Here is a 26,297-nt window from a genome sequence, read left to right as displayed (position 1 = left end):
GAAATTCATATATATATAAATTTCATATATATATATATGAAATTCTTCAGTAGATTTACATTTAAATTTTTGCCTAAAATAAGGCAAAAAATATAGAAGTCTGAGATGGTCTATGAGTTGGAGCTCTTGTACAGAGTTGAAACAAGTCATGAAGAACCAGAGAGCACAGCTGCTTTGGTATTGCCAGGGTGGATTAACCTCCTTCTGCAGAAGAGTGGCTTTTTCATTTTATTAGTTGTCATTGTAAACACAGTGCAGTTTCCATCCTTGTCCAGTGGCTGGGCTCCAAGTGATTTCTAGACTGGCAACCTGCTGTTTGAACAGATGAGCCTAAATATAGTCAGCTCAGGGAGTGTGACAATGCATAAATTCTGGGGCATTCCCAACAGGAGTCTCTCAGAGCAAGATGTTCCTAACAGTGAGTATAGGGGGATTGCTGCAGCCCATCCAGGTGTGAGCTGTCTCAACATCCTAATATACAAAAATAGCTTATCTCTTTGTAAGACAAGTTTCTGAACCTTCAGGAGTTAAGAGGAATTCTGCTCAAGGATTAAGATAGTTATCCTGGGGATCTAAACATTCTTGGATTTCTGCAAGTAAAAATAAAGTAACTTTTTTTTTATAGTATCATTATTTATTTTATACACACACACACACACACACATATATCATTTAATTAATTAATTATTTCTGGTGACATTGGTTATTAAAATCCAATAAGTTTCAGCTGTACACTTTAACAGTAAGGCACATATATGTTTACACTGTGTGTTTAACTCCCATAGTTAGATTTCTTTCTGTCACCACATATTTGACCCACTTTACCTGTCTACATTCCCCCTTCCCCCACTCCCTACCTTCTGGTAACCCACTAGTCTATAGTCCATGTTCATGAGTCTCTGTTTGTTTGTCCTGTACATTTGTTGCTTTTAGGTTTATATCACACATAATCTGATATCATGTGGTTTTCAACTATTTCTGTCTGGCTTATTTTGTTTAGCATGATTATCTCGACGTCCATCCATGTCGTCACAAATGACACTATTTCATGTCTTCTTATGGCTGAGTAATATTCCATTGTATATATGTGCCACAGCTTCTTTAGCCAATCATCTATTGTAGGGCACTTCAGTTGCTTGCATGTCCTGGCTACTGTGAATAATGCTGCTATGAACATCGGTGTGCAAATATCTTTTCAGATATGAGTTTTTGAGTCTTCGAGGTAAATACCCAGTAGAGGGATTGCTGGATCATATGGTAGATCAATTCTTAGTTTTTTGAGGAATCTCTGTACTGTTTTCCATAGTGGCCATACCAATTTGCAGTCTCACGAGCAGTATATGAGGGTTCCTTTTTATCTGCATCCTCTCCAACATTTGTTATTACTTGTATTGTTGATTATAGGTATTTTAACAAGTGTGAGATGGTATCTCACTTCGGTTTTGATTTGCATTTCCCTAATAGCTAGCGATGTTGAGCATCTTTTCAAATATTTTTTGGCCATTTGTATGTACTCTAGGGACAAGTGTCTGTTCAGACCCTCTGCCCATTTTTTTTTTTTTTTGATTAGATCATTTGTTTTGTTGTTATTGAGTTGCATGAGTTCTTTGTATATTTTGGATATTAGGCCCGTATCAGATGCAACGTTTGCAAATATATTTTCCCATTCGGATGGTTGTCTCTTTACTTTGTTGATAATTCCTTAGGCTAAGCAGAAGTTTTTGAGTTTGATGTAGTCCCATTCATTTATTTTAGCTTTTACTTCTCTTGCCTTTGAGATCAAATTCATAAAATCCTCTTTAAGTCCAAGGTCCTTGAGTTTATTCCTAAGCTTTCTTCTATGTATTTTATTATTTCAGGTCTTATATTCAGGTCCTTAATCCATTTTGAGTTAATTTTGGTGTATGGTGATAGACAACACTCTAGTTTCATTCTTTTGCAAGTGGCTTTCCAGTTTTCCCAGCACCACTTATTGAAGATGTTTTCCTTTCTCCAGTGTATATTTTTGGCCTTTTTGTCAAAAATTATTTGCCCATATAAATATGGGTTTACTCTGGACTCTCGATTCTGTTCCACTGGTCCGTGTGACTATTTTTCTGCCAATACCATGCCATTTTGATTACTGTCGCTTTGTAGTATAATTTGAAGTCAGGCAGAGTGATGCCTCCAGCCTCTTTCTTTGTTCTCAGGATGCCTTTGGTTATTCGAGGTCTTTTGTGCTTCCATACAAATCTGCTGATATTTTGTTCTATTTCTTTAAAAAATGCCAATGGGATTTTGATGGGGACTGCATTAAATCCGTATAATGCTTTAGGTAACATGGTCATTTTAACTATGTTGATTCTTCCAATCCAAGAACATGGAATATTTTTCCATGCCTTTGTATCTTCTTCGATTTCTTCTAATAGGGTCTTATATTTTTCATTATATAGGTCTTTCACATGTTTTGCTAGATTTATTCCTAGATATTTTATTCTTTTCATTGCGATTGCAAAAGGAATTATTTTTTCCACTTCTTTTCTGACATTTTATTATTAGAACATAGGAACACAATAGATTTTTGAACATTGATTTTGTATCCAGAAACTCAACTGTATTTGCGTATTGTTTCTGCTAGCGTTCTTGTGGAGTCTTTAGAGTTTTCTGTATTGAGAATCATGTCATTTGCAAATAGTGACACTTTGACTTCTTTGTTTCCTATTTGGATGTATTTATATCTTTCTCTTGGCTGATTGCATTCGCTGGGACCTCCAGTGTTATATTGAATAACATTGGCGATAGTTGCCTTGTTCCTTATCTTAGAGGGAAGGTTTTTAGTTTTTCACCATTAAGTATAATGTTGGCTGAGGGTTGGTCATAGATGGCCTTTATTATTTTAAGTTACTTTTCTTCTATGCTGATTTTGTGAAGTGTTTTGATCATAAATGGATGCTGTATCTTGTTGAGGGCTTTTTCTGCATCTATTGATATGATCATATGATTTTTATTTTTAAATTTGTTTATGTGGTGAATCACATTAATTGATTTGCGTATGTTGAACCATCTTCGTGTCTCTGGGATGAAGCCTACTTGATCGTGGCGTATAATCTTTTTAATATGTTGTTGTATTTGGTTTGCTAGTATCTAATTTAAGATTTTCACATCTGTGTTCATGAGAGATACTGGTTTGTAGTTTTCTTTTTTTGTGTGTTATCCTTACCACGTTTTGGTATCAGAGTAATATTGGCCTCATAAAATGAGTTCAGAAGTATTGCCTCTTCAACTTTTTGGCAGAGTTTGAGGAGAATAGGTATTAAATCTTCTTTGAATGTTTGGTAGAATTCACTGGTGAAGCCATCTGCTCCTGGACTTTTACTTTTGGGTAGGTTTTTGATGATTGTTTCAATTTCCATACTGCCGATTGGTCTATTTAGATTTTCCAGATTTTCTTGATTCAGTCTAGGAAGACTGTATTTTTCTAAGTACTGATCCATTGCTTCTAGGTTATTAAATTTGGTGTTATATACTCTTTCATAGTATTCTTGTATGACTCTTTGTATTTCTGTGGTGTCTGTTGCAATTTCCCCTCTTTCATCCCTGATTTTGTTTATTTGTGTCTTCTTTTTTCCTTAGTGAGTCTAGCCAGGGGTTTGTCAATTTTATTAACCTTCTCTGAGAAGCAGCTATTTGTTGCATTTATTTTTTTCTATTTTCTTTTCAATTTCATTTGTTTTTCTTTTCAATTTCAATTTTTGTTTTCAATTTCATTTATTTCTGCCCTAATTTTGTTTATTTCTTTTCTTCTACTGACTTAGGCTTCATTTGTTCTCTTCCTTTTCTAGATTTTTAAGATGAAGCCTTAGTTATTTGAGCTCATCCTTGCTTTGTGAGATAGGCCTGTAATGACATGAACTTTCCTCTTATGACTGCTTTTGTCGTGCCCCAAAAGATTTGATATGCTGTACTGTCATTATCACTCATTTCTATGTATCTCTTGATCTCTCTTTTTATTTCTTCTCTGACCCAGTCTTTTGTGATTCTTTCTGCTTTTTTTTTTGTAGTTGATCTCTAGTTTCAAAGCGTTATGATCAGAGAATATGGTTAGTATGATTTCAACCCTCATATTTGTTGAGGCTATCTATGTCCCAATATGTGGTCAATTTTCGAGAATGTTCCATGTGCACTAGAGAAGAATGTGTAAGCAGCTGTTTTAGGATGGAAAGCTCAGTAAATGTCAATTGTGTCCAGTTGGTCTAATGTGTCATTTAAGGATGTTATTTCATTATTGATTTTCTGTTTGGATGATCTGTCTATATCCTACAGTGGGGTATTTAGGTCCCCTACTACCATACTGTTTTCATCTGTTTCTCTCTTTAGTTCTGTTAGTAATTGCTATACATATTTTTGGAGCTCCCTGATTGGGAACATAGATATTAATAGGTGTTATGTCTTCTTGGTGCATGATTCACTTTATCATTATGAAGTGTCCTTCGGTATCTTTCTTTACCTTTTATATTTTGAAGTCTATTTTGTCTGATATTAGTACTGCTACTTTCACTTTTCTCTGAATGCCATTTGCTAAAAATATTATTTTCCACCCTTTCACGTTGAGTCTATGTATTTGTCTTTGGAACAGAGATATGTCTCCTGGAGGTAGGATATGGTTGTTTTGTTTTTGTTTTTGTTTTTGTTTTTGTTTTTGTATTTTAATTCATTCTGCAACTCTAGGCCTTTTTATTGGTGAGATCAGTCCATTAACATTTTGGGTGATTATTGAAATATGAGGTCTTCTTATAGCCATTTTATCTTTCACTGTCTGGTAGCTCAGTGTTTCCAGTACTTTCTTGACCTTGTGCTTTGTTTTCTGTATTTTGGTTGGCTTTTGTGGCTTTTTCCTCTGGTTCTTCTTGTTTTGTGTTATACATTTCAGTTCTGAATCTTTGGTGTGTAGTTACCATTATGAATATGAAAAGATAGTAAAATATATACAGTTGTCCATTTTCTTCTGCATGTGCCTTATCTCCATTCTCCTTTGTGAATTTGGATCTTTGAATCTCCCATTTTCAGTCATTGTTGTCTCTATTTGTCCCTATGTATGCTGAACATTACTATCTTGCTATAGTAATATTCTTCTTATGTTTAAGCTTATAATGCCTTGTTCTTAGTGTGGAGTTTACTCCTCTGCTTCTATTTGCCTGATAGTCAACTTACTCCTAATTATGTATGTATGTATATATGTATATATATATACATATACATATATATATGTATATTTTTTGTCATTTTGTTTTAGGTGAGCTGACCCCTTTCAGTATTGCCTGTAATGCATAACTCGTAGTGGAGAATTCCCTCAATTTTGTATGCCTGGAAAGGTTTTGATTTCTCCATCATATCTAAAGTAGAGCTTAACTAGGTACATTATTCTAGACTGATAGTTCCTTTCACTTAATAGTTTTAATATGTGATTTCACTCTTTTCTGACTCGTAAGGTTTGTGCTGAGAAATCTGATAATAATTAAATGGGTTTTCCTTTATAAGTTATTGTCTTCTTTTCCCTGGCTGCCCTGAGAATTCTGTTTTCTAGAATTCCCATTATTCTTATGTTTCCTCTCCTGATGGTATCGGCTAGTTCTTGTATTTCTCTTTCATTATTTTTCATTCTCTGGTTTCTCTCTTCTTCCTTTTGATTTATTTCTAGATTTCTGTCTTTGATATCACTGATCCTTTCCTCCATTTGGTCAACTTTATTTCCCAAGCTTGCTATTTCATTTTTCAACTGTTGCAGTGTGTTGTTCAGTTTTTGTTTTTTTTTTTTTGAGGGTTTCTATCTCCTTGCTAAAGAACTCATTCTGCTCATCTAGTTTTTTCAATTTCTGAAATTGTTGATATGACTCATTTTGGACATCACTGAGTTTATTCAGAAGTACCATCCTGAATTCTCTGTCATTTAAGTCACATATTTCTATGTCTGCAAGCTTATTATTCTGGAGATTTTTTATTTCTTTCTGAGATGCCTTGTTACCTTGCTTGTTCATGTTATTTAATGGACTATTTCTGCACCTGGGCATTAATGGAAGTGTATTCTGTTGTTTTTTCCAGAAAGAAGATTTATTGTATAAAGATGTCTCTTTAGCCTGTTGCAAAGAAGGCGCTCTTCTTTTGATTTCCAGTAGGCGACATCTAAGTCTCTTTAATCCCTGCTTTATATAAAGTCTTAATAATGCTTTTAAAATTTTCTTGTAGATATTAATCACACTCACTACCTTCAGTTTCAGTCGCTGTCAGTGTCAGCGACAGTCTCGGCAGTGTTTGCTCAGATTCCCCGGGGGCTCTGCAGTTTTTGGTCTCCAAGGGTATTAGGGGAGGGGCTCTTTGGGTTGGGATTTGGGTGCTGCTGCTCAGCCTTGGTTTTGTTCCTCTGTGGTCCTGTCTTGCTTCTCTACTTTCTGCCTTGATGACTGGGCCCTGCAGCCAGCTGTCCACAGGGAACTCACAGCTATCCCAGGCAGGAATTTTCAGGGAACTTGTCGCATGAACTCGCTGCTCCTTCTCCGCTACCCCTTCTCCTGCAGGTAGTTCCAGCAGCTGCGAGAGGCGGCTTCTTTATTATTCCCAGTCCAGCATTCAACACCGGGAGTTCTGACCTGTGGTAACTCTTATGCGCAGATCCCATGCTCAGATGTGCTGGTGTGCAGTTGGGTGTTTTTTGTTGAGTTTTAGATGTTCAGCTTATTGTTGTTTAAAGGGGAGAGATCTGGGGATGTCTCTCACTCTGCCATGTTTCCAAAGATCTCTTGATACTTTTTTTATTTTTTATTTGACTCAGCCATTCTTTAGTAGAATATTTTTTAATCTCCACATATTTGTGGTTGTTTCTACTTTATTTTTACTGTTGAATAGTTTCACAGCTTTATGGTCAGAGAATATGCTTGGCATGATTTTAATCTCCTTAAATTTTCTGAGGCTAGTTTTCAATATATGGTCTATCCTTAAGAATTTTCCATATGCACTAGAGATAAATGTATAATCTAGTGTTTTGAGATGAAAGGCTCTGTAAATATCAATTATGTCTGATTGGTCTAATGTGTCGTTTAAAGTTGAGATTTTCTTATTGATATCCTGCTCACATGATCTATCCATAGCTGACAGTAGGGTTTTTAGGTCCCCTACTATAAATGTGTTTTTGTCATTTTCTCCATTTAGTTCTGTTATTAGTTGCTTTATGTATTTTGGTGCTTGATGATTGGCAGCATATATATTGATAAGTGCTATGTCTTCTTGATGTATTTTCTCCTTCATCATTCTGAAGTGTCCATCTTTGTCCCTCATTACCTTTTTTATCTTAAAGTACTTAATCAGATTAAGTACAGTTACTGGGGATTTTCTCTGGATGCCATTTGCTTGGAGTATCATTTTCCTCTCTTTTACTTTGAGTCTATATTTGTCCTTGTAGCTGAGATGTGTCTCTTGAAGGTAGCATATGATTTGGTTTTGTTTCTATCCAATCTGATACTCTGCCTTTTTATGTTGAGTTCAGTCCATTTACATTTAGGGTGCTTATTGCAATATGAGGTTTTTCAATATCCATTTTATCTTTTGCGTGTGTGTGTGTGTGTGTGTGTGTGTGTGTGTGTGTGTATTTACACAGTAGATCTTTTTCTTCTGTGTGGACCTTATCTCCATTCCTTTTTGCAGATTCAGATCTTTACTCCTCTTTTATTTTTTTGTTGTCTCAAATTATCCCTATTTATGCTGTACATGTATTTTTAGGTTCCAGTAGCTATTGTATTCTTTTCTTTTTAATTTTTTACATTTAACCATTATGTAATATTTAAGCTTATATTACCCTGTTCTTAATAAGGGTTCACTTTCCTGTTTCTGTCTATCAGTCATCTTACTTATAGGTATGTATTTTTTTTTGTTTCTGTTTAAGGTAGATGGACCCCCTTCAGTATTTCCTGAAATGCAGGCCTGTGGTAGAAAATTTCTTCAGCTTCTATATGTCTGAAAAGGTCTTTAGTCTCCTTCATATCTAAAGGAGAACTTTGCTGGATATATTGTTCTTTCCCAGTAATTTCTTTCTCTCAATAGTTTGAATGTGTGATTCCATTTCTTCCTAGCTTGTAAGTTTGTGCTAAAAAGTTTGATGGTAATCTGATAGGTTTTCCTTTATAAGTTACTGTCTTCTTTTCTCTGGCTTCCTTGAGAGTTCTTTGTTTTTAATTTTTGAAAATTTTAATATAATGTATCTTACATTAATGTATAATGTAAGTTGAGAAAATTAGGTGTTCTGTTTGCTTCTAGGATTCGAGGATTCAATTATTTCCATAATTTTGGTATGTTCTCACCGATTATTTGTTTGAATATGCTCTCTGTTCCTTTCTCTTCATCTTCTTTTTCTGGTATAACCATTGTTTTTATATTGCTTTTTATAATGGTGTCAAATAGTTCTTGTAGAGTTTTTCCTCCTTCTTTTTTTTAACTTTCAAATCTCACTCTTCTTTCATCTTCTTTATTTCCAGATTTCTGTCTTTAACTAATTCTTTTCTTCATCTAGTCAGCTTTATTTCCTAAGCTTGCTATTTTATTCTTTATGTCTTTCGATGAGTTCTTTATCTTCAGAAATTCTATTTGGTTCTTTTTTAGAGTTTCAATCTCTTTGGTAAAGTATTCCTTTTGTTAATTGATTTTGTTTCTAAGTTCTTTGAACTGTTGGTCAGAAATTTTTTGCATCTCGTTGAGTTTTTTCAGTAGTGCAATCTTGAATACTCTGTCTTTTAAATCACATATTTATATATTTTCAAGCTTATTTCTGAAGATTTTTAACTCTCTCTCTGAGCTTCCTTGTGACTTGGTTGTTCATGGTATTTGATGGACTACTTTTTTTGCCTAGGCATTAATGGGAATATACTCTGCTATTTCTAAAAAAAGAAAATTTAGTGTATGATGATATCTCTTCAGCAGCTTGATTTAAGAAGTTTTTCTTTTGATTCTCAATAGGTGGTGCCCAAACATCCTACATGAGCAAGGCTTCTGGGTCTGTGCTTTGAGGTTAAGAATGCTCTTTATTCTCTGGGGAGGTGTGTGTTTTCTCTGTGATTAGGTCAACCTGGTCCCAGGTATCCACTCCCACAGTACTATGTAAAGGGTCTGAAAAGCCCCTGAAGTGCCAGTACTGCCTCAACAGTCAGATGCAATGCTCTGCTGCTTCCTTCCCAATGAGCCTGACTGCTGAGGGTGGGAGAATTGGGAAGAGGCCAGTGTTGTGTGTGGCTGTTTTTCTTCTGGTATTTCTGGCCTTTAAGCTTCAGCTTCCTTCCTTCTATAATTCCACCCCTGTCACTGGGACTGGCTGCAGTGTGTGTTTCAGTTCTGGTTGCTGCAGAATCCCTTGAGGCTGATTGCTAGCTCTGGGGTAGGGTAGGGGGAGGCAGGCTCCATGATTCGTGTTTCTGCCTGGCAATGGGTGTTCTAAGACACAGCTGTCACTCCTCCTCATTCAGTCTCTGCCATGCTCTCTGTCGTGATCACTGGGTTCCGCTGCATGACACATGCTAATCACCCAGGTATGACTGTTCAGGGCTTCACAGAGTTTTGAAAAAAATATGTGTAATTCTTTCCTCCTCCTTCTCCTACAGGAAGCTCTGGACTTCATTTTTTTGGCACCTGTTTTTATTTTCTCCTTCCTATTTGTGTGATTTACCCACCTTCAGATGCTCTTATGCACAGATCTCTCTGCTGTACTTATGTGCAGGTTGGATCCTGTTTGTGGGATTGTAGGTGTTCAGCTTATTGTAAGTTCAAAGGGATTGGTCAGGGGAGATCCTTTACACAGCAATGCTTCTGATGTCACTCAAAGTAAGCTTTTATAATTAGATAATTCTTTTAAAAAATGTGTCCTACCTTTTTTTTTTTTTTGAAACATCTGTTCACCTCAGGCTGATTTTGTGTCTTAAGTTTGGCTAGAGCCTGATTTCATTTAAAACCAGCAGTGACCTGTATAGACGTGTTTGTGATATCATGCCATCAGTTGATGAGGACTGTAAAACATTAGAAGTTTAGATACACAAGTTAATTAAATAAAATATATTTTACCATTTGATGCTGTTATTGTTGTGACTAATGCAGAAAACTCGGAGTTATTAGATTCCAAACTCTTCTTCCAACTGGCCTCAACCAAAATGGTCACTAGATTGTTTTTTCAACTTTATACCTGGAGAATGACTACATAAATTGTCAACACATTACTTTGACCTCACTTTCTGTTTTGCAGTATGATTCTCTTTGTTTTTCTTTTGAATTCCTCAAAGAATTGACAGCATGCTCTTTTTGACGTTAGCATGATTATATTATTTTCTTGCTTAAAACATTTAAATGAATTCTAAATACCTGAAAGATAAAATTAAAATCCTTTGTCTGATTATCAGGCCTACATGTTCTTGACTCACATTCCTTTCCATATCCCTTTAGCTTTCTTCTCTTCCCTGATACATTTGTACTTTCTTTGCCAATATTGACCTGCTACAGCAGTTGTGTAGCAAGGTTTTTAAAGAAATATTAGGAATAAAATGTTTGCTGATTAAGTTTTATCACTCCCAAGGAAATAATTTTCTTACAACCTAGATTTCTTATTTCTATGAATAAAAGAAATGTCACCGAGGATATTGGTACTATGTAGATAATAATTGAAATGTTAATATTAGTGTTATTTTAAAAGCAATAACACTTTGACAGCTTTCTAATCTTTCATTCTGAATGTAGGCTGTGGGCTTCAATGTGAAGTTATTTAGGCTGTATTTGACACACAGATCATGGTTTGCTTATTACTTATAATTTCTGTGAATGAGGTGTGTCTTTTACTTCATTTCCATAGATGTCTCTTGCTTTAAAACTATAATATCTCTATACTTATTATATCTTATTACAGTAATTATTTTAAAAACATATCTATCCTTTATTGGACCATGAGTTCCAAGAATGCAAGAACTTTAATCTCTAGTGATTATACCTGGCATGGCACACAGAAAGAACTCAGTAAAACTATTAGATCAAGTTGAATCAGTCATATGATTTTGCTAATTGCATTCAGTAGACATTTTGTGATGTGCTAGTTATAAAATTATTTACATGTTTATAGAGAAAACTTGGAAAATAAAGAGAAATTAAGTTTCACATACCACAAATAGTTCTAGTTAACATTTTGGCATACATACGCATATACACATTATGTACTAGTTATACATTGTGTATGTATTACAGTTGGGATCATGGCTATTGTTATACTTTTTAAAAACATTATATCATGAACATTTTTGTCTTATTTTCAGAATACAGTTCTAAAAATAGAATTATTGTACCAAAGTGTCTAACATTTTAGAACTCCTAAAACATAATGACAAATTGCTTCACAGAGAGGAATTTTACAAATTTCACTTTCACTAGCTGAGTAGAGATGTCTAGTTTTGCTACATTCTTGCTACCATTGAATATTTTATATCATTACTATTATTTAAACTTTCATCATGTCATATCACATTTTACCATATATTAAAAATTATTTTTGCATTTCTTTGATATTTAATGAGGGCGATCAATTTTCTTAAATGTAGTGCTCATTCATATTTATTTTACTGTGAATGTCTATTTACTGGCTTTTACCAATGTTTTCCTCTGGGGTTTTGATGATTTCTTATTTATTTGTAAAATACAAAATATTAATAATATTAACCTTTTCTGATTTGTTATAATCATTTCTTAGATTGTTCACCTGAGTTTTATAAATTTTTGTGAGGCATCACATTTTCAATGTTATAAATATGTTTTGATGCAATCATTTTCACTTATTCCATTTCTTCAAGTCTATAAAGCATTTCATCATTCAAATCTTAGAAATTTTCTTGTATTTTTATTGTTCAGCTTTTGATTATGTTCAACTTTTTATCTATCTGGAAATTATTTTGATATTTTATATGAGGTAAAGATTTAATTTACCTTTTTTCTATTAATTCTTGGTTAATTCTCATGTGGTAAGACACGAGAATTTCATTGTCATAAAAACTACTGTTGGCTCCATCCATTATGCTCAATGAGTGTTAAAAAGATCAATTTTGGGGACCGATAGTCAGGTGGGACTCATTAAGTCAGAGAACCTAATTGGAGAAAAGCTATCAATTATTACTATTTTGCTGACTCTTATTTCAATATATAAGTCAATAGGGAAAGCAGAGGTTTCCATTCTTTCTTTTGTTGTCGTATTAGCTCATGGTAACTCTGAATTATTCTAGGCTGGAAAGAAAGTTTGGCTGTGGTTCCTTATACTGGATTATCTCCGGAGATATAGATATACCAAAGCAATACTATGGGATGTTATGACATTACCTAGCAAGTTCTAGAGAACTGTTTAAACACAAATTTATGGTGTACTTGATTAGAGTGGATCTATTTTCCAGATTGATTTACTTCTTACTACATTGGGAAGAGAAACTGAAGATAGAGATTACACACATTTACTTCTGACTTATTAGAAAGAATGGGAGGATTAATGGCAGAGAAAGCTAATTTTTAGGCATGCTATCTTTGGAATGTGGCAAGAATACTTGAATTTTCTCAATCAGGAGAACTGAAATTTGAATACCTGAATAGAAACAAATATATTATGTTACTTATACTCTTTATGTAATATTCATTAATTCAGTAAATCTTGTTTTTGTTTTGTTTTGTTTTGTTTTGTTTTTGCTGTGGGAATGCCTTTTAAAATATAATGGGAGAGTATACAAAAAACAAATACAACATATACCAATATAATCGAAAGTACAAAATGGATTAAAGAAGTTGGGAGACAACATGTTCATATGTGTGTGTGAATCAGGGAAATGAGGTTCTGAGACTTCAAGAAGAAAGTATGATTTATGGGTGCTTTAAGTCTAACATTTGATTTGAACATGGCAGTGCTTGTGTGTGTGTGTGTGTGTGTGTGTGTGTGTGTGTGTGTGTGTGTGTAGAGAGAAGACAGTAAGGGAGGAAGGGGTTGAGATTAGAACTGATGAAAAAATATTCAGACGGAGGAAATGATAGAGCACAGGCCCAGAGACAGGAAAATATTTGATGTGTTCTGGGAATATTAAGAGATAATAGGGTTCCCAGAGAGGATAAATAGACAGGGTTAGTGGTTTCACTCTATGGGGGCATTGCTAAATGTTGGTAATGTTTTTAGTTGCCATAGTAAGTTGGGAACACTAACTGGCATTTGAAGAATAAGGGCCTCACTTATTAGACAATCTGAAATAAATAGGGCAGACCTAGTCAGTAAAGGAGTTTTCCATATCCTCAACTTTTAACTTACCCACCAGACATTCATCTAGGTGAAAAACCTGTGCCTAAGGATCTTAGCCTAGAACCCAACTCCATTTTATACAATAAGTTGCTAGTATAGTTGATAGAGATAAAGATAAGAGGGGGATATAATAAAAGCAGAACTATTTATACAAATAGGTTTGTGCCAATTAAAAAAAATACTTTATTGACAATATTTGTTTTCTATTGCTGCATAACAATAGTGCTTTACAGCAGTATCCATTTATTAGTTCATAATTATGTTGATCAGACATCCAAGCAAGGCATGGCTGGGTTTCAACTCAGGGTCTCCCACAGCAGACATCAAATATCATCTGGGGCTGTGATCTCATCTAGGTCTGGCTCCTTTTGCAAGGTCATGCAGCTTGTTGGCAGAATTCACATCTTTGCAGTCATTGGGCTAAGATCCTTCCTTCCTGGCTGACTGTCACTTGGGGGTCTTTCTCAGCTCTTAGAAGAAGCCTACTGTAATCTCCATAAAATAGCCATTTGCTCCTAAACACCAGTAGGAGAATATCTCCATGGCTTTGAATCTCTGATGTCCAAAAATGAGAAGAAGTCAGGCCTACCCATTTAATTTCTCTTTTGATTAAGTCAAAGTCAACCAATTAGTAATCTTAATTATATCTGTAAATTCCTTTTTGTACATACCACAACATAATCAAAATGTGATGCCTCATCCTATTCACTGGTTCTGTTCACTCCAAAGGTGGGTGTGGGGGATTATACAGATATGTATCCCAGGGAATGAGGCTCTTGGAGGCTATTTTAGAATTCTACTTTCTACATTGTCTAGAAGCATCCAGAACACTTTGTGCTAGGACCGAGATGGAATCTCTGCCTCTTTTCTTACAGTCTTGCTAAGATTCTTGTAAAGCTTCAAAGTGTGGTCTATGATGATGCTTTTTGTTCAAAAGTTTTAAAGGAGCTAGAGGAGAGGGCTAAAAGCACCTCTTAATGTATTTCTACTTTGCTCCATCATCTTACTTATTTCATCTTGTTAATCAGGCTGAGCATGCTGTGTTAATTAATATTTCTGGGTCTTTTTAATTGATCATAGATTTTTTTTATAAGCTATGATCTTTTACACATTGGTTTAGGTCATTATTTATCTATAATTTGTTGTATGTGCTGTTTGAAACAAGAATATGTCCTAGTCCCCATAGTTCTTAAAGTGTAAGTAGTGTTGGCATCACCTAAGAACTTGTTAGAAATAGAAATTCTTGGGCCCCACCTCAGACTTACTTCATCAAAACTCTAGGGGTGGGGGTTGGGGTGATTTCCAGCCATCTGTGTTTAACAAGCACTTTGGGAGATTTTGAAGAATTCTAGTTTGATAACCAGTGCTCTAGTCATGTTATACAACCCTCTCTCTTTTCTCTCTCTCTCATCTATATCTCCCTCATCTCCTGTTATCTATCTATCTATCTATCTATCTATCTATCTATCTATCTATCTATCTATCATCATCTATCATCATCATCTATCTGAACTTCTTATTAAAAGGCTGGTGACAATAAATACATTTTATACATTTCCAAAAAAACTTAGAATATTTAGGCTAACAAAAATAAACTTGATTGCAGCTAAAGAGGAGGTAAGTCAGGAGAAATTAAGTGGTATAGGGCATATAAGGCTATCACAGATGTACAGCACAATTGTTCATCAACAAACAGGTGAAGGCTGTAGCCGTGTATGAATAAAGAACCATAAAGGCAATGGAGCTGTTACTTCTTGAGTTTATGTGAACAAACACCAACGAGTAGGACCCCAAGTTCCCCTTTAAAAGTTCTTCATCACTTATAGTAGGAGATTAGGCAAAAGGCTTATAATAAGCTTGTTCTCTTTTTGTTTTTAACATTTTAACAATGAAGTAGTAGAAACTAACCCACAATAGCAAAAATATATAGGAAAAGATAACGGTTTTGGCAGTGCTTCTATTAAAAAAATTTCTGACTGAAAATTTTCTCCATAAAACTCTTTCCTAGAATGCATATATAATGTTCAAAATATTCTATACAGTTCAAAATATTCTATACAGATTGGTTTATGGTTTTTGTAATGTTCCATGTCTAATAGCCATGTTTTTAAAAATTTTTTACCACAGCACTTATATAATAATTTGCTAACTGTATTTTAATATTAGAATGTAGAAATCACTGTTTTATTTTTTTAAATGGTGTGATTCTACGTATTTTTTTCTTCCTTATAGTTTTTCATATTTTAAGGTATTTTTATGTGTGCCTATATGCATTTACTCTTCTAAAAAATTGTCCCAAATATGTCTTAGACCCTCTCTCTCTCTCCTCTCTCTCTCTCTCTCTCTCTCTCTTCTTTCTTTAATTTTTTAATTTTTTTAGGTGAGGCGAACACTTGGTCGACCTCACAGATTGCAAGGACCTTGTCAGCTTACAATTCTTTTTTAAAAATTTTTTTACATCTACAGCACCTGGTCTTCCTAGGTGGTCTCCCATCTAAGTACTAACCAGGCCTTACCCTGCTTAGCTTCCAAGATCAGATGGGATCGGGCTTGTTCAGGGTGGCATGGTCATAGACTTCTAATATATTTTTTAATGGTAGATACATACTGATTTCATAATAGAGTGTGTAAGTTTTGCAAACTGCAAGGTAGTGCCCTAATGTCCAGTGGAAACAAAGCATCACTGAAAGCAAAAGTTGACAGATATGTGCTGTAAACATGGCATGACACATATGTGGAAAAATGCTTCAAAACTGCAGTAAAACTGTGATTCATATTTTTCACTTGAGTTACTTTGAAGATGCTATAGTGCCTTTTTCCTGTTAATGTTATAACCTTGTAAAAATAATTATGCTCATGGTCATATGTGAGCCATTCCCTGAGACAGACTGGTAGAGGATGGGGCAGCAGGAGCCTGGGTGCTTGCTGGGTCCTGGGGATGACCTTACATTACCACTCACCTGTACAACTGCAGTGCTAAGGGTCCCAGGGCCAGACTGCTTGTGCAAGGTGATTAACTGGAATACTACTCTTGAGAACTTCAGAAATAAATACCAGGAAGCCAGATATCCATTTTCAATTCTGTGGGGCTAGAAATGGAAGAGAAAGTTTAGAGATAAATACATGAATGGTCTGAGGAGTGAAGATTAAGGGTCTCTGGGGGAAATAAAAAGTAAAACAACTAGGGAGAGCAGAGTGATTCTCTTATGAGAACTTCTTTATGGGTGAAGATGGTCTTCAAAGGAGTGTGTGGGGAATGATAAGGTATGTATTTGGCTTGTGAAATCTGAAGAAACCTTTTTGTTTGCTGTGTTCTTACAGAATTTGCTCTTTTTTTTTTTTTTTTTTTTTTTTTTTTTTTATAATGGCGCCCCCATCTTATTCAAAGGTCCTAGGATTTGCAAATTTTTTTTATCAAATGGGTCAGCCCATGAATGATTCAGTTCTACCCAGAAAGGTACACTAAAAATCCTGTATTGAATCAGGAGTCTGTCCTTCCTTCCCCAGTGGTGAAATCATCGTACAAATTTATCTCTCACACCTGGATGAAGAACCACCAGGCCCATAGCCCCAGACATGTCTCAATGGTGTTTCTGGTCAAATCCAGGAAGCTGTTGATCTTCTAGGGCTCAGTTAGATCTGGGAACGCAGGTCAAGAAAATTCCATACTAAAATAGTATCATCTCCCTCTGATGAAAACAAATGTTTTCTACCTAATTAATTCTCTTCATCACTAATCTTCACAATAGTCCTACAAGATAAATACAACTTAACAATAAGAAAATTGAGGCACAGAGACATTAATAACCTGATCAAGATAACACAGCTAGTAGTAGCAGTCTGAAGCAAGAGCCCTACGCATACATGTGTTCATGGTGTATTGCCTTGCCTCCATATGGCTGGAGAAAACAGCAATGTTGGCAAGAAGGCAGGAGGGTACCAAAGACGTACTGGCATTTTTCCACCACTCATTAAAAGTAAATTCTGTTTGTCAAGAAGATTAAATAATGTCACAGAGGCATTGTTTTTGAGAATATATAAATTACTTCTTTTAAACATACACATATCATATAGTATTAAATATACCAAGAAAATAATTTTCCTCCCTGTAATAAACTTTTACTTATAAAATTGTCAATGAAATATTCCTATGTCTAGTAGATATTACCTTAATTGGCCAATTAATCATGAAACCCTAGATAAATTTAAGAAATAACCCAGGAAAAATCACCACCCTTACTTTTCTCTTTTTTGAAGTGAATCATGTTTTACAGTCCAAAAGCTTTAATTCCAGCTGCATGCATACCAGGTCCGGCTGCCACACAGACATCTGGCCTCTAGTAAAATCATTTTTATTTGTACAGTGTCCCTCTACTATGAATAAAATGAAATCATAGTCTTAAGTACATAAGCACAAGTCTGGAGACTTTGATGCTCCATCTTAACAACCAGAGGAGAAACCATAAAAATTTGTTGTAAATTTTGAAAAAAGTGAATATTTTTGAGAATAAATCAAAATAAGTGACAGGAATAGTAGTAGCCTGTGAATTTTATAGTGTATTATTCATAAACAAATTTCAGATAATAATAGCTTAAGATTAAATGAAACAATTCTTTTAGCTAATAGACATATGTTTACCAGGAGAAAGTTATATACATATTGACAGAGACAACCCTTACCCTTTTATTAGTCAGTCTCACTTTGATGCAGTTGTTCTGACAGGATGAATAACTGTGGCTTGCACTTAGCTTCTGAAGGTTGTGCATATTCATGAAATGGGCACTTGTCAGCCTATCATTTTGTGCTATGAAAGGGAATTCTATTGCCAGACTTTGAAATTCTATTAAAGTTCACATAATGCTGACCACATGCTAAATATCTCTCTCTATAAACTGAGTTTTGGGGCCTAATGCAAAGTAAAATATCTAGTCCCTGACTTCTTAGGAATAAATATGTTGAATAAATGAAATGAATACATGTAGACCCAAAGATGAGCATAAAATAGTGAACTACCTTGCAGAAGACCATTGAAGGAGAAAAATAGTATTCTGCTGGAGAAAGAACTAGAGTTTATAAAAACAAATGAATTTCAAGAGTACAGAATAAATGGATTGAAGAAGTAGGAGAGTATTTAGCAAATGATGAGCTATATAGATTAAGATGATTAATAGCCAAAAGCTTATTCTAAGTTTCTTATGGATTCATAGAATGTTATCACTAGAGAGGACCTCTAGGTTATTGACTCACACTGTTACTGTCCAGGAATCTAAGACCTGGAGAGAAAATAAAATTTGTCCATATTCTAAAGAAGTGTAGCTGAAATGATAAGTAAACACTTTGGAAGGAGACAAATCTGGATTTGAAACATGGCTCTGCTATTAACTACGTGAGCAAATAGGTAATACTTGGGCAAGTTATTTATTTACCTTGTATGTAAGAGATGGCATGCCAATCTAACAAGGCAATGGTGTAATGTAAGAAAGAGCTGACCCAGTCAGTATTCACTGAATGGTGGCTCTTGTTGCCATTTCTGATACAACCAGGATGAGGATCCAAACTTCTGACTCTCAGGCCCATGCTCCTCTAGCACAGCAAACTGCTCCCATATCAGTGCTAAATACCACTTTGAATTTCACAGGAATGAAAAGAAAGACTTTTAGGAGATAATCTCTAGCTCTCTTCAATGTGCAACTTTCCCTTCAGTAATTATCCTTCAGTAACAGTCACTTATTTTAACTGAACAGTAACAAAAATCCCTATTTGAAAAAAATCTGAAAAAAGCAATCGGTAAGAAGTTTCTCTTTCCAAAGTCATGACATTCAATTATTTCAAGGGTTCTCCTTTACACCCAATTCAAGACAGCCAATTTGCCATTATTTCCTTTACATTTCAGTTAACTGGTGCTGAGAGATTCTAACTCCCAGAGCTTTTCAGTTTTTAGTCCTTGAATCCATCTAGGCACCAGTCAACCTGAGTTTTCTGCATCACTGAGCAGAATCATGAAGCTGCAATACAATTGTCTTTTTAGGATACATAATAGAGTGCCTTCTCGGACACAATAAGAGGAAAACAGGCAGTGACTTGAATCCTGCTCCGTAGAGGCTATAAAATAGTAGAAAATGTATACAATTCAGACACTGAATATATTTTATGAATTTCAAAGATGAAAAGACAATTTTGAAATTTATTGGAGGAAAATATTGGATTTATAAATTGGCCATGAAATTTAAAGCAACTTTAAGTTTTGGGCCACATTGTTTCAAACAGTGCATTTTAAAATAACTTTTTACTTTTTCTTTAAGTTCTCAGAGATTTTTTTTAAAAAGACAATTATTTAGAATCTGTGATGTGTTGGCATTTTTGATTAAATATCGAAAAAATTATACCTACATCTAAAAACCTATAAAAGCCTAAACATCTCTTAAGTCTAAATTGCTGGGGGGCTAATATTTTTTCTGCACATCATCTCTGTACTTAAACTATTTCGTGAGGATGGTCTTTCTGACTCTTGGGTTTCTAACCCTGGTTTTTCCATTTAAAGGATCATAGATTCTCTGCATTAAAAGGATTGTAAAAGTTAAAAACATCTGCTTGACTCTTCTTTATACTGCACTAATTGAGTTGTCATCGAGCCTCTGTTGAAGAGTCTGTGGTCATGAGCACTGATTGTCTTTCAAGACCATTCATTTAATTGGTCAACTCTGATTTAGAAACTTAAAATGTTTATTAAGCCAAAATCTGTCTTCCTATAGTTGCTGATTTTAATTGTCTTTTGAGAGGAACCCATAAGCATATTTTCATTATAACATATTATCATATTTGTTAAAGAGGTATTTGTTTATTGTAGAAACTTTGGAAAATATTAAAAAAGAATAAAAAATGAAATTCACTTACATTTCTACCCTGCAAAGACAGTCACTACTAGCATTTGGTATCTTTTTTTTTTTTTTGTATATGTTTTCCCATGTGTGCTTCTAAACACGCTCAAGTGAGAAATTGAATTTGAACTATTTCATACACTATTTTCAGAACGACTTCCTATGTTGAGAACATTTCCCCAGATCATTAAATATGCTTCCTAGGTATGGTTTCAAATAGTCCAAAATTTTGATGTGTGATAATTTACTATACCCTTAGATTTTTTGGTCACTTAATTTAGATTAACGTATATATATAAAACTTGGAATTTTCAAATATTTAAAGAGAGTATTTATGTTTTTCTTGAGTCAAAGTTAAAAATCCCTCAATTGTTTTTCAATTGTTTCTCTTCTTATACTGTTCCTCTGCTTTTCATCATCTAATTACTTTCTCTTGAATCGAATCCTGTTTGCTTATACCTTTTACCCACAACCAAACACAGTAAAATGGTTATCATCTAAACATTTCAGAGCAAATTAGGATATATGTTCCTATAATTGATGAATTTTCTTTTATAGTCTAATGATGCAAAGTAATATTTCATTAGCTTTTTCACTGACTAATACTAGATAATACTAGCTGTACACTTAATTATTTTTAGTTTGTAGGACCTCACAGGGTACCTGGTACATAGTTCTTGATGAACACTAATTAATGATAAAAATAAAATAAAAAAAAATTATTTCTCTTCATCCTAGACTTATACAATTTGGTATTTGTACTGGAAAGAATATTCATTTAAAATTTGTGCCATTATTCTAAGGATCACTTAGAAAATAACTTAAGTGAACCACATATGACGTTTCTTGCAAAGCTTCAGGCTATTTGTAGATTTTATTTCCTTCTCTAATTATTCTCTATTTTACTAATAAGATGTTGAACCAGACAGAACTGAAGACACAGTTACTAGCACTCTTGTAGAAATCTTCTTTTAAGTTGAAGTTCATTCATTTACCTACAGTTATTGACTATGCTTTCACCTGGTCCTAGTGAGATAGTTTACTTAATGCCACTTCTGTTATAATTGCTGCATTTGCTAGATTCCAAGACTGTTAAAGAATGATTTGGCTTGCAAGAATTTATTTTTGGTGAAACCATGCTAATTCTTGTTAATCTTTTTAAAAAATTCATGTGCTCGTTAACCTTCAAAAAATTCCTTTTAGGGGTGGCTCCATTGAGTAGTGGTTAGCATGTCTACTTTACAGACAGAAGGTCCTGGGTTCGCTCCCCAGGTGGAGCCATAGACTATATCCTGGGTGCTCCAGGCCCCGGGTGCGCCAGGTCCCAGGTGCACACCAAGAGCATGTGGGAGGAGATGCCCTGCCCTGCCAGAGATCCAGTTCTTAGGGGGAAAAGGCAATATCCATAGGTCAGGGGTGAAAGTGGAGGGGGAATTAAAAAAGGGAGGAAAAATTCCTTTTAGTTTATTTTCAGAATTCAAGTCAAATTCACTTACTCATCAAGTAAGCCACTTAAGTTACTTATGCCTCAGTTAATTTTTAAAATTCTTTTCTTCTCTCTGTGTTTTATTTTTGATAATTTTGATTGCTATGTATTCAAATTCACTAAACTTCTATAATACTTAATGTACTGTTAATCTAATTCAATGTATTTTTTTTCATTGGGAAGATTATCATTTTTATTTATAGAATTTTTATTTTATTTTTTAATTTTTTTAAAATGCCAGTTTATTTATTTTTTCATACTATATAAATAATTTTTTTTTAACATTTTATTTTTTTATTTTCCCCCTCTCCGCTTCCCTTTCCCTTCTGGTAACCACTAATCCATTGTCCATGTCCATGAGTCTCTGTTTGTCCTGTTCATGTGTTGCTTTTAGGCTTATATCCCATATATGTGATATCATGTGATTTTCAACCTTTTCTGTGTGGCTTATTTCACTTAGTATGATTATTTCAAGGTTCATCCATTTTGTTGCAAATGGCTAAGTAATATTCCATTGTAGTAGTGTTCTTGTGGAGTTTTTAGAGTTTTCTATATAGAGAATCATGTCGTCTGCAAATAGTGACAGTTTAACTTCTTTGTTTCCTATTTGGATGCATTTATATCTTTCTCTTGTCTGATTGCACTCGCTAGGACCTCTACGGTTATATAGTGGACAGTCTTGCCTTGTTCCTGAACCTAGAGGGAAGGTTTTTAGTTTTCCACCATGAAGTATATTGTTGGCTGAGGGTTTGTCAGATGGCCTTTTTGATATTAAGTTACTTTCCTTCTATTCCAATTTTGTTGTGTTTTGATCATAAATGGGTGCTATATCTTGTTAAAGGCTTTTTCTGCATCTATTGATATGATCATATGATCCTTATTTTTTAATTTGTTTATGTGGTGTATCACAGTAATTGATTTGTGTATGTTGAACCATCACTGTGCCCCTGGGATGAAGCCCACTTAATCGTGGTGTAGTATCTTTTTAATATGTTGCTGTATTCGGTTTGCTAGTATCTTATTTAAGATTTTTGCATTTGTGTTCATGAGAGATATTGGTTTGTAGTTTTCTTTTTTTGTGTTACTTTAACAGATTTGGTATCAAGGTAATACAGGCCTCATAAAATGAGTTGGGAAGTATTGCCTTCCCTCTGATTTTTTGGCAGAGTTTGAGGAGAATAGATATTAAATCTTTGAATGTTTGGTAGAATTCACTGGTGAAGCCATCTGGTCCTGGACTTTTACTTTTTGGTAGGTTTTTGATGATCGTTTCAATTTCCATAATGCCGATTGGTCTATTTAGATTTTCCAGATCTTCTTGATTCAGTCTTGGAAGGTTGTATTTTTCTAAGTACTGGTCTATTTCTTCTAGGTTATTAAATTTGGTGTTATATACTTTTTCATAGTATTCTTGTATGATCCTTTGTATTTCTGCGATGTCAGTTGTAATTTCCTCTCTTTCATCTCTGATTTTGTTTATTTGTTTCCTTTCTCTTTTTCTTTAGTGAGTCTAGCCAGGGGTTTGTCAATTTTATTAACATTTTCAAAGAACTAGATATTAATAGGCTCTTTGCTGCATTTCTTTTTTCTTTTTTTAAAAATTTCATTTATTTCTGCTTAATTTTGATGATTTCTTTCCTTCTGCTGACTTTAGGCTTCATTCGTTCTTCTTTTTCTAGTTTTTTTAAGATGAAGCTTTAGGTCGTTTATTTGGGTTAGTTCTTATTTTTGGAGGTAGGCCTGTAATGATATGAATTTTCCTCTTATGACCGTTTTTGACTTGTCCCAAAAGTTTTGATATGTTGTAGTATCACTATCATTCATTTCTATGTATCTCTTGATCTGTCTTTTTATTTCTTTTCTGACCATTATTTTTCAGTAATATGTTGTTTAATCTCCATTATTTGTGATTCTTTCTGCTTTCTTTTTGCAGTTGATCTCTAGTTTCAAAGCATTATTATCAGAGAATATGATTTGTATGATTTCAATCCTCTTATATTTGAGGCTATCTCTGTGTCCCAATATGTGGTCAATCCTTGAAAATGTTTCATGTGCACTAGAGAAGAATGTATAAGCAGCTGTTTGGGGATGGAAGGCTCCATAAATGTCAATTATATATAGTTGGTCTAATGTGTCATTTAAGGATGTTATTTCCTTATTGATTTTCTGTTTGGATGAGCTGTCTATAACTGAAAGATCCCCTACTATGATAGTGTTTTGATCTGTTTCTCTCTTTAGTTCTGTGAGTAATTGCTTTACATATTTCGGGGCTCTCTGAATGAGATATTAATAGGTGTTATGTCTTCTTGGTGCAAGATTTCCTTTATCATTATAAAGTGTCCCTCAGTATCTTTCTTTACCTTTTTGATTTTGAATTCTATTTTCTCTGATATTAGTACTGCTATTCCTGCTTTTCTCTGAATGTCATTTGCTTGAAATGTCATTTTCCACCCTTTCACTTTGAGTCTACCTTTGTCTTTGAAACTGAGATGTGTCTGCTGGAGGCAGCATATGGTTGGGTTTTGTTTTTTAATTCAATCTACAGCTCTGTGCCTTTTTATTGGTGAGTTCAGTCCATTTACATTTAGGGTGATTATTGAGATATGACGTCTTCTTATAGCCATTTTATCTTTTGCTTTCTGGTCGCTCGCTGTTTTCATTGCTTCCTTGTCCTTGTGTTTCTGTTTTCTTTATTTCGGTTGGCTTTTGTGGGTTTTCCCTCTGGTCCTTCTTGTTTTATTTTGTGTACTTTGGTTCTAAATCTTTGGCCTGTGGTTACCATTACAAATATGAAAAGGATAGTTGTATATATACAGTCTCCCTTTTCTTCTGTGTGTGCCTTATCTCTATTCCCCTTTGCAAATTTGGATCTTTAAATCCTCTCCTTTTCAGTTATTGTTGTCTCATTTTGTCCCTATGTATGCTGAACATTCGTTACTATCTTGTTATAGCACATCTCTTCTTATTTTAAGCTTATAAAGCCCTGTTCTTAGTAAGGATTGCACTCTTCTGCTTTTATCAGCCTGCTAGTCACCTTACTGCTAATTATGCAATTTTGGTCATTTTATTTTAGGTGAGCTGACCCCTTTTAATATTTCCTGTAGAGCAGGTCTCATAATGGAGAATTCTCTCAATTGTTTTTTATGTTTGGAAAGGTCTTTATTTCTCCTTCATATCTAAAGGAGAGTTTAGCTGGATACAATATTCTTGGCTGGCAGTTCTTTTCATTTAATAATTTGATGATTTGATTCCACTCCGTTCTGACTTGTAAGGTTTGTCCTGAGAAGTCCAATGATAATCTAATGAGTTTTCCTTTATACGTTACCATCTTCTTTTTTCTGGCTTCCCTGAGAATTCTGTCTTTGTCATTGATTTTTGATAATTTTAATACAATGTGTCTTGGTGAAGGCCTTTTTGGGTTGAGATAATTGGGTATTCTGTTGACTTCTTGAATTCCAAGCTCCAGTTCATTCCTTAGATTTGAGAAGTTCTCATCAACTATTTGTCTGAAAATGCTTTCTAATTCCTGCTTCTTTTCATCCTCTTCAAGAATTCCCATTATTCTTATGTTTCTTCTCCTGGTGGTATCAGCTGTTTCTTGTATTTCTCTTTTATTATTTTTCACTTTTCAGTTTCTCTCTTCTTCCTTCTGATTTATTTCTAGATTTCTGTCTTCAATATCACTGATCCTTTCCTCCATTCGGTCGACTCTATTTGCCAAACTTGTTATTTCATTTTTCAACTCTTGCAGTGAGTTCTTATCTCCAGAAGGTCTATTCGGTTCTTTTTGAGGGTTTCAATCTCCTTGCTAAAGAACTCATTCTGCTTATGTAGTTGTTTTTTTCAATTCCTGAAATTGTTGATATGATTTGTTTCGGATCTCACCGAGTTTTTTCAGAAGTACCATCCTGAATTTTCTGTTTAATTGTGCTCATTAACCTCAGTCTTAGTTCCTGTCAGTGTCAGTGACAGTCTCAGTAGCGTTTGCTCACATTCCCCTGGGGCTCCGCGGTGTTCCATCTCAAAGGGTATGGGGGGAGGGGCCCTCTGGGTTGAGAGCCGTGTCTTTTAAATCATACATTTCTATGTCTGTAAGCTTATTTTCTGGAGATTTTTCTCTTTCTTTCTGAGTTACCTTGTCACCTTGGTTGTTCATGGTGTTAATGGACTATTTCTCCACCTGGGCATTTATGAAAGTGTGTTATGCTTTTTTTTTTTTTTTTTCCAGAAAGAAGATTTATTCTATAATGGTCCCCATCCTGTTGCAAATAAGGTGTTTTTCTTTTGGTTCCCAGTAGATGGTGTCTAAGCCTCTTGGATCTCTGCTTTATATAAAGTCTACCGCCTGACACCCGGGGTTCCGACCTGTGGTAGCTCATATGTGCAGATTCCACACTCAGACATGTTGGTGTGCAGTTTGGGTGTTTTTCGTTGAGTTTTAGGTGTTCAGCTTATTGTTGTTTCAAGGAGAGAGATCTAGGAATGTCTCTCATGCCGTCATGTTTAATCCAATCTCTCCTAGAATTTTGATTTTAATAGCTATTCACTATTTAATTTTTTGACCCATGGGATACTGATTTAATGTCTTTGACTATATAGTTAATATCTGTATCAGTTCTG

General features: G+C 34.5%; 1 protein-coding gene and 1 pseudogene across 1 annotated transcript in view; one reads left to right on the top strand and one right to left on the bottom strand.

Moving 5' to 3' along the window:
* Positions 1–26,297, top strand: part of PXDNL (peroxidasin like) — a 495,544-nt gene that overhangs the window by 134,684 nt on the left and 334,563 nt on the right.
* Positions 15,770–15,888, bottom strand: LOC112476200 (annotated as a pseudogene).

Source organism: Pteropus alecto, unplaced genomic scaffold, assembly GCF_000325575.1.
Source record: "Pteropus alecto unplaced genomic scaffold, ASM32557v1 scaffold62, whole genome shotgun sequence".
Lineage (NCBI taxonomy): Eukaryota > Metazoa > Chordata > Mammalia > Chiroptera > Pteropodidae > Pteropus > Pteropus alecto.
The sequence above is the reverse complement of the archived record's forward strand: the minus strand, read 5'-3'. Positions and strand labels throughout refer to the sequence as shown.